Source organism: Papaver somniferum, chromosome 9 (assembly GCF_003573695.1).
Source record: "Papaver somniferum cultivar HN1 chromosome 9, ASM357369v1, whole genome shotgun sequence".
NCBI lineage: Eukaryota > Viridiplantae > Streptophyta > Magnoliopsida > Ranunculales > Papaveraceae > Papaver > Papaver somniferum.
Genome location: NC_039366.1, coordinates 164,741,482 through 164,750,237, shown reverse-complemented (window position 1 = coordinate 164,750,237; position 8,756 = coordinate 164,741,482).

Below are 8,756 nucleotides of genomic sequence, written 5' to 3'. Positions count from 1 at the left end.
GAGTGGTTACCAAACATATTTATCTTTTACGATCTAAAGGATTGGTGATTCATGTGCGTGACTCTAGAAGTCGAAGGCGTAAGGATACTGAGAAAACTAAGTAGCTAGGAGTAGTCTACTTGGTTTCAACTATACGAAGTTGGTATTAGTTTTTGTATAGCGGCTTAATTTTGAGAGTATTAAAAACTGGACAAGGTCCCGGGGTTTTTCTGCATTTGCGGTTTCCTCGTTAACAAAATCTTGTTGTGCCATTTACTTTATTTTTCTTCATTATAATTGTTTATTACAATTAAAGCAAATTGCACTTGTACGTTAATCCGTAACACTTGATATTAATCCTATAGAGTTTCGGTTATTACCGAACCAATTATCAAGTGATCACTTCGTTGTCCTATCATCTAGATCTTGAATCCGTAGTCAATCATACAAGTGATCTTGTTGTTGTATTGTCTCGATCGCGTATCAATAAACGATCACACGAAATGCGTAACGAAGTTGTTGTATTGTATCGACTTAGTCCATAGACGATGACACTTGGTAAATGACTTATAGGTTGATAAATAAAAGATTTTGGTGTATTTGGATATCCTTGTCTTTTCATAAACCAATAAACTGACAGTTTTGATGATTTGAGAAAGACTCCTTTTTCAAAGCCACTTGCATAGCCATTACTGCTACTGCTCTTTTTTTCATACATTTTCAAATACCTTCATTGTTGCTCCTAATTTTACACCCACAGTAGATAATACAAATAACACTTATCCTACAGAGTATTTAGATTAATTCGAACCTATATGATGTTAAAGCCGTAGCAGTAATAAAATTAAAATCAAATATGCAAAAATGTAAACCAAGGAAAAAACATCATAAAAATCAAAAATTTCCACCTAAAATCAAAATCAATAGGAATTATGGCGTTTTTCAGAGGATGGATCGAATGTGAAAATATTGATTTATAGGAACAAATTGGAAAAACAAATGTTTGAAAAAGTTGTTTTCTCCCACAAACCTCTGCTCATCGAAAATTATTCCCCCGCTTTTCCACCTCTTCGCAAATAGGTAAGCAAACATGTGAACATTGAAGAAAAAAATGGGCAATTTTCGATTTTTTTTCATAGAAAATTAAAATTAGGACAAAAATTGAATGATGTTAGGGTGAATTTGTACAAAGTTGTTTACTTTAGCTAAAAATCATGATATAGAGATCCGATCTGTACGAAATCCTATGATAATTTTGGGGTAAGGGATGAACATGTGTAACTAAGATAAATTACAGGGTTTGATCTTATATTTAGGGGTTATTTTTGAAAAATTTGATTGAAATGGGTGTATAATTCTTGATGGATGAATTTTAACTGTGTAACAGACAAAATTGGCACGATTTATATGGACTAATACCAGATTACTAGGAACTGATACCATTTCATAGAGGACAAAAAAAAGTGATCCTGACCGTTGGATCGACTAAATGGTATCAGCCCCTAGTAATGTTGGTAGAAATTGGGGTCACTTGGAACTTACTTATTTGATTCGTAATTAATGAATTTTGAATTTACTTTGTTGATTGTGTAATAGATTTAGTACTGTTGTTCTTCCTTAATGGGGGTGTTAGTATACAGTCGACTGTGGATGCAGAAAAAGAAAAATATTTTGTAGTGGATGGGAAAGATAAAGAGACATAAAGAGAATAAGATTCATTAGATTTAGTATGTGTTACATCCTTTACATACAATAGGAATAAGGCCCTAGCTACTATTGGGACGCACATCCATGGGTTAAATCCCTACAACACTCCCCCTTGTGCGGTCCAATAGAACTTCATATGCAGTACTTCACACACAGTGCTTCAGATGTAGGTCTTCAAATTTAGTTCTCTTCTTGATGACTATTTTATCTAAAACAATTGCTCCATTAAAACTTTAACAAGGAAAAACTCAGTAGGACAAAATCTTGGTAAAACTCTTCACATGTAGTACTTCACATGTTGTCTCGTATTTTACATGTAGTTCATCACATGTAATACGATCTTCAAAGATCGACGAGTCTAAGTTAATTGCCTCGTTAAAACTTCGTCAGGAAAACCCATAGGGACAAAACCTGAACTAAAGAAAAAGAGTACAATATTAAGCAAACTTAGAACATAGTTAGACTCGAATATGTTGCCTCATTAAAACCTTGACAAGGAAAACCTAGTGGGACAAAGCCTTGACGAAGGGAAAATAGTACAACGTGACAGATGCAAGTAAAGGTGATTCGTTCCAGATGATCACTTTGATTCGTTGAAGTTGACTAGTTTCTTCACAACTCCTAAGGCAAAAAATTCTCGTGGAAAAGACAATAGCCTTAGCTAGGAAATTTCTTCCCGGTGTTTGTTGTTGTCCCATAAAAACCTTGCCGATTAACAAAACCCTGTGGGAAAAAGCAACCTCGGTGAAGGAAAATAGTTCAACAAACCATTAGATGCTCCCCCTGATGTCAAAAAATTTTCATTAGTCTAATGCAGTCAAAAGGAGTTTATCACACTTTGATTTGGTGACTTGAATGTTTATAATACCATGTTGTTGATTCTGGAAGTACATTGTTTAACAGACTGTCGCATTTCATTTCTTTAATTCGTATATTTTCAGTAATATCAACGGCGATCTTTATGTCTTCAACGTTGAACATACTTGATGTTTTTAGTGTTGTCCCGCTAAAAAACTTGTCGAGTAACAAAACCCTTTGGGAAAAACTATTCTCGATCGAAGGGAAAAAGAGTACAACACAACTTCAATTTCGAAGTAAAATATGTCGACATCATATCCTTGGATCCTCCCCCTGATGTCGGCATCTCCCCCTGATTACTTTCAGAGTTGTTCCAGACAGTTCCTTTAGTCATGTACTTTTCGAAACTGAATATCGGTAATGACTTAGAAAATATTCTACCATATCTCCCCTGATTACTTTCGTTGGAGAAGAGATTACTGTTCCTTCATAATCAACAACTTTTGGATTGCAGTTCCTTTAGCATTCCTTTTTATGTCTTTGCAGGGATAAAACAAACTCATGTCAAAGGTTACTTTTAAGTACATGATTACTTTCACTGTACCATTCCAATGACGTTGCGTTGGCGCTGAGCTATATCTAGCTAACAAGTTACCTGAGGATGTAAAATTTAATCGAGTACATTATTATACTAAGTACAACAATGCGTCTATTGTACTTAGATATGGGAATTTCATCTCCCAACACAAATTCGTCATCTTCCTTTAGACGAAATGGTCACTTACTTACATTTGAACCTCGACTAATCATGGGAGTGCTATCAGCATGCATGTCTTTGTCAAATTGCCTGACAACTTTAGACATATGCAAACTGGTGGAATAATATACCACAAGCTCAGTATTCGGTCGAGCTTTACCCAGATTTTTTATCTCAAATTCGGATTTCAAATAGCTTTTAAGGTCTCTTATTACATCAAGAGTACCCATCATGTCTGTACCATCGACATAAATGGCTATAATTCCAAATCAGGAACTTTCTTGTGAATACTCAAGAAGAAAAAAAAAAAACTTATACTTGTCTATCCCCTCCAAATCAAATAACCACTTAGACGGGTATACCACATCCGCCTAATTGCTTGAATCTATAAGTGACCGTTCTATCTAACTGTAAACGCACTCTGTGGTTTAGAGTCATTAGATTTGGGCAACAAAAGTCTATCAAGTACTTTTGTAAATATCTTCTATCTCTTGATTCTTTCAGAGATACGTAGCAACCACATACATATGCTGCATTTCAAGTCCTTTTAAAATTACCAAGCTAACTAAATAGCCGAACTCTATAACGTTCATTATAAGAGAACAATTCGAGGGCTTTGTGAGAAACCTCGCGCCACAAGGTGAGTCTTTGTATTTCAATACTACTTTCTTCTCATTATGCTTTATGACAAATTAATTATGTATGTCCAATAGGATTTACACTTGGTTGGTTAGCACCAGCACACCAAATACCTGTATATTTGCCAAAGAACTAAGTTCTACCTGGATTGTGTAGGCCAAATATGCTATTTATTTGAAATTAATCAAAATAAAGCATGGTTCGATCTCATTGTGCTCTACTTATGGAGCACCTATTTATGGATTATATCATCACTGTGCACGCATGATCCTTCCATTGACTCATGTGCATTCTCATAATCCGTACAGGATTTCATTATTCTCTTGAATCATTAAAACTTCGGAGCGTCCTCCATTATTGATTCATGGACATAGTCAGAGACAATCAAATGAGATGGTTTCATCAATGATACAAATTAGGTTGTGCCTTACTCATCTACTTCCTTTCTAGGTGAGCATTGATCGAACCTGGTGGTCTCTCCATCTTTCTTTATGGAGCCACGACCTCAACTACACTTCCACCAAGTGTAGTTGCAACACCTTAGTCTATGGTGTACCCCATACCGAGGATTTCTAACCTTGCAGGAATATTTTCATCTGGTATGTGTGATCTTGTCACTTTAGCGACATCAGTGTGCTTTCTGAAAATTGATTATTCTTTGTCACTTCACATTTACATTTGTGGAGTACAATAATCAATATGAGAGACACAGAGGGAACGCACCACGACAATTCATGTCGCTCCCTTAGAAAATAATTTTTCTTATCTCCCCCTAACGACGGGAAGACTGTCTCATTAAAGTGATAACCTGCAAATCTAGCAGTAAGAGACCTCCTGCCAAAGGTTTTAAAATGCGGATAATTGTTAAGAGCAAATATCCAACAAAGTTACTTAATCATTTTTGTGACTCATCATAGTACGATGTGGACTCGTAATGGCACATATATAGTACAACCAAAAATGCGTAATAACACAAATGTCAGGCTTAAATTCAGTTACCAACTGGTACGCAAAAAAAAAAGATTGACTAATATTGGGTTCTAGAATGAATTAAGTAAAGATACGCGTAATATTGCATATCCCCAAATTAATAAAAGGTAGGTTGGTACGCATAACCTATTCCTTAGACACCATCTGTAACCTTTGATGGTAACCTCTGCGAGACCATTGGGTATAAGATGTTCTATATTGATCTTATTAAACATGCAATATTCATCAAGTCCTTTTGATGTAAATTCTCTAGCATTAACAAGGGTGGTGAGCCTTTGTACTTTGCTTTGTGTAATATGTGCTAGGAATTCTACAAAAATTAAACGCATCGTTTGTTATGAACAACAGCTGATTCAATGCGTCGAATCATCCACCAGAGCCATAAATCACTTTGAATGGTCCGCATTATGCGTGGATATATGTTCATTAACAACACTTTATTTCTTTGGAGAATGAGTTATTTATCATTTGCATCTAAGTAAAACAGGATGGTCTCAATCATGTTTCACTAAAGAGAGACTTTGTAAGATGAGTGACGTGCTTTCTTACTCTAAAGCATAATGGGGAGAGGCAGTGCAAATCTAGTAACTCTAGAAATCACTGATTATGATAGATGTCGTAACTTCGCATTCTATTAGTTCATTTTCTTATACACTCAAATGAAGTGATGCTCGTGTTAATACTTTCAAAACGGAACATCGTGTCACAACCAATGTGCCTTATGGTTATGTCAAAGTCTTTATGAATCAATCCCAATTATTTCATTGTTAGGGTTAATAAGGATTCAACAATTCAAGTTCTAGTGATCTACAATTCACTAGATTGACACATTAATTTTTTCTAAGAATATGCTTCCTTCCACATTCATTAGAAAATAATTTATAGATGCAATCAAATCCATTCTCACTGTAAGGGCAGACATATGATCTAGTTCAATTAAATATTCAATTGGCCAGGCAAAGTTCTTGTTTCCATTAAAGTTGATGTGAAAATTGGTTGCTACTATGATATACATTACATTGTATATATCAACACCTATGACCAGGTGCATTTCCAACTATTTCATTTATGATGGGAGATGAATTACATCTTAGCACCATATTCAGCTGATACCGGTACTTTGGTGTCATTAATTATTACTAGGAAAAAAATACACTTCCGTCTCATGATATATATGTCCCTTTTCACATGCTTTATATGAGTACGTCTAACCCTTATCACTTCGGGGTTCTTTCCATTTTCAATTTTTCTACATTTAGCTTAATTTGAGAAATTTCTTTATCTCAATAGACCAAGAGAATCTGACTACACATGTCAACCACTTACTTTAGGTTGAATATATTATTAAAAAATAATTAATTCTCTTGTTTTCATACTTCAACATATACCGGTTCGTTAGTATTATGGATGAAGTAGAGAAATGAAAATTTTCTGGCTCTTATCATCTTTTGCGAGTTCTTCCACAAAAATTGGAATACATGTGATTTTATTTGAACGTATGTTTTGAACAACTGACATATTAATAGTCGAGCAAGTGGATACATTTCAAGGAACATTCAAATTTTGGGAGAAAAATATCAAGTACACAATAATGGTGCTTAAGTCCTTTTAAACCCCAAATGAATACATTGGAATTGAGTTGGTACAACCAATTAAACAAAAGACACTATTCAACTATAACCAATATCATATTCAAGAGAACAAATAGCATTGAGACCAAAATTCTTAATGATTGGGATCAATAAAAACAATTTAAATTGACCGTTTATATGTTGTTGACTAGAAAAAAAATAAACAAAACTAGGCATATTCTAAAAGCAAATAAATAAGTCTAGCAAGTAAATAATCCTAGCATATAAACACTCACGTTATAGTTACTTACCTCAGATTTTGGTTCCCCCGTATATACGCAAAACCAGAACGTCCTTGATCGCGCACAACCCAAAAAATAAAAATAACATAATAGAACATGAAAGGTTCTGGAAAAGGACAGGACAGGCTCTGGAACATGATAGGACAGGCTCTGCAACGGGAACAGGACAAGACATGCTCTGGACAGGGGCTGAACGGGTCGGACCGGAACTGAACAGTGTTGACCGGTTTGGATCGGAGTTGGCCGGATCGGGTCGCGGGCCGGGTAGAGTAGGTCTTCTCCTTGAACGGACGTTACATACATCTTTTCTTCCCCAGATTTTCCATTTTCGTCGATCTGATCGCAAGCAAATCCCAAGCCACCTTGTTAGTGTATATGCAGTATGAACATGGAACAAAATGAGTCCCCATTAGAGCATACACAGTACGAAAATAAAATTAGATAATAATAACAATAAAAATAATTTCAGATTAGATTAATCAAAATCATCCTCATTGATTGGTATATACACATTACGAAAATAATAAACAAAATAATTTCTGATTATAAACGATTAATCAAAATAATTCTTAATTCCTGATTAAATCAATTTTCGCCACAGATTTAATATACCAATGTATATGCCAAAATCAAAAAACAGTAAACAGGAAGAGAAAGAAATGGATTCAACTTAGCTGATATGATTCCAGCAATCTCATCATTTGCTTGATGATAATCCGTGTAGGAAAAAAAAATCAATCAATCTGATATAGCTCCGCGGTATAGCATCGTGCATGATAACGTTTTGTAGTGGATGAGAAAGATAAAGAGACACAAAGAGAAGAAGATTCCATTCATTAGAGTTAGTATGTGTTACATCCTTTATATACAATAAGAATAAGGCCCTAGCTACTATTGTGACGCACATCCATGGGCTAAAGCCCTACAACAAAATAGACAATTATGTAAATATTTGGAAAGTAAAGGGTGTTATAGCAAATTGTATAGTAATTTCTTAACAGAAGTTAAAATATAACCGAGTCAACATGGGTCAACGTTATTTACAAGTACCAATTTCTAAGTTGAATAAAAGTTAGACCAAACACTAATTTTGGATAAAATATAAGTACCAAAAACTAAATGACCCATATAAAAGAGAAGTTCTAAATGGAACGAGATAATTGGACTTCATCTAAACCAACTCTAACAAATTTAATTGGTGGCGCTGGCCCCAAACCTATCAAAGTTTAGTGTGTGTTGAATTTGGTGGAGTTCAGATTCTCCATTCATAAAGCATATTGGTTAATATGATAAGAAACCTATTATAGATGATCCAAGTTTTTGGTTTTGAGGGCTCACAAGATGACGAAATCGGGTCATCAAATAACAATCAAAAAAACTTCTTATCCTACTAATTTTGATAATGACTATAATATCCTATATTAATTGATGCTAATTATTAAATTAACTAAATTAAGTAAGATTAGTGATTAGGTTAGACTATTAATTTGACTTATAGTTATTTTGAAAATCAAAAATAAATTGTTCTTTTTCTTTCTGAAAAATAGTACATACGGCTAGGAAACCTAACCATAATAGGATATATGGTTGGGAGTTCATATTTGCCGAACCATAGATAAAGTCAACGTAATTTACGGTTGCGAAAATTTTGAAGATTAACCATCTACGGTTGGGAAAAATCTGGAAACTTATTTTTCAAAATTAAATATTCAGTTAGGAAGCCCAACCGTAAATATTATATACGGTTGAGAGTTCATATTTTCCCAACCATAGGACTTGTTTACGGTTAGGAAATCATTATTTCCCAACCGTATTCAGTTCTGAAATAAATCCCTAATTTAATCAAATCTAACATGTAAATGCAATTAAAAGACACAAAAGAGGGGTGGATTTTTTGATTCTTACCCAATAGAAATCATCATAGACTAAGAATCGACAATTAATCATCGTTGAAGCAAAAGTATGGAAGAAGAAGAGGTGATGGAGGGATGAAGGAGAAGAAGAGAGGAAGAA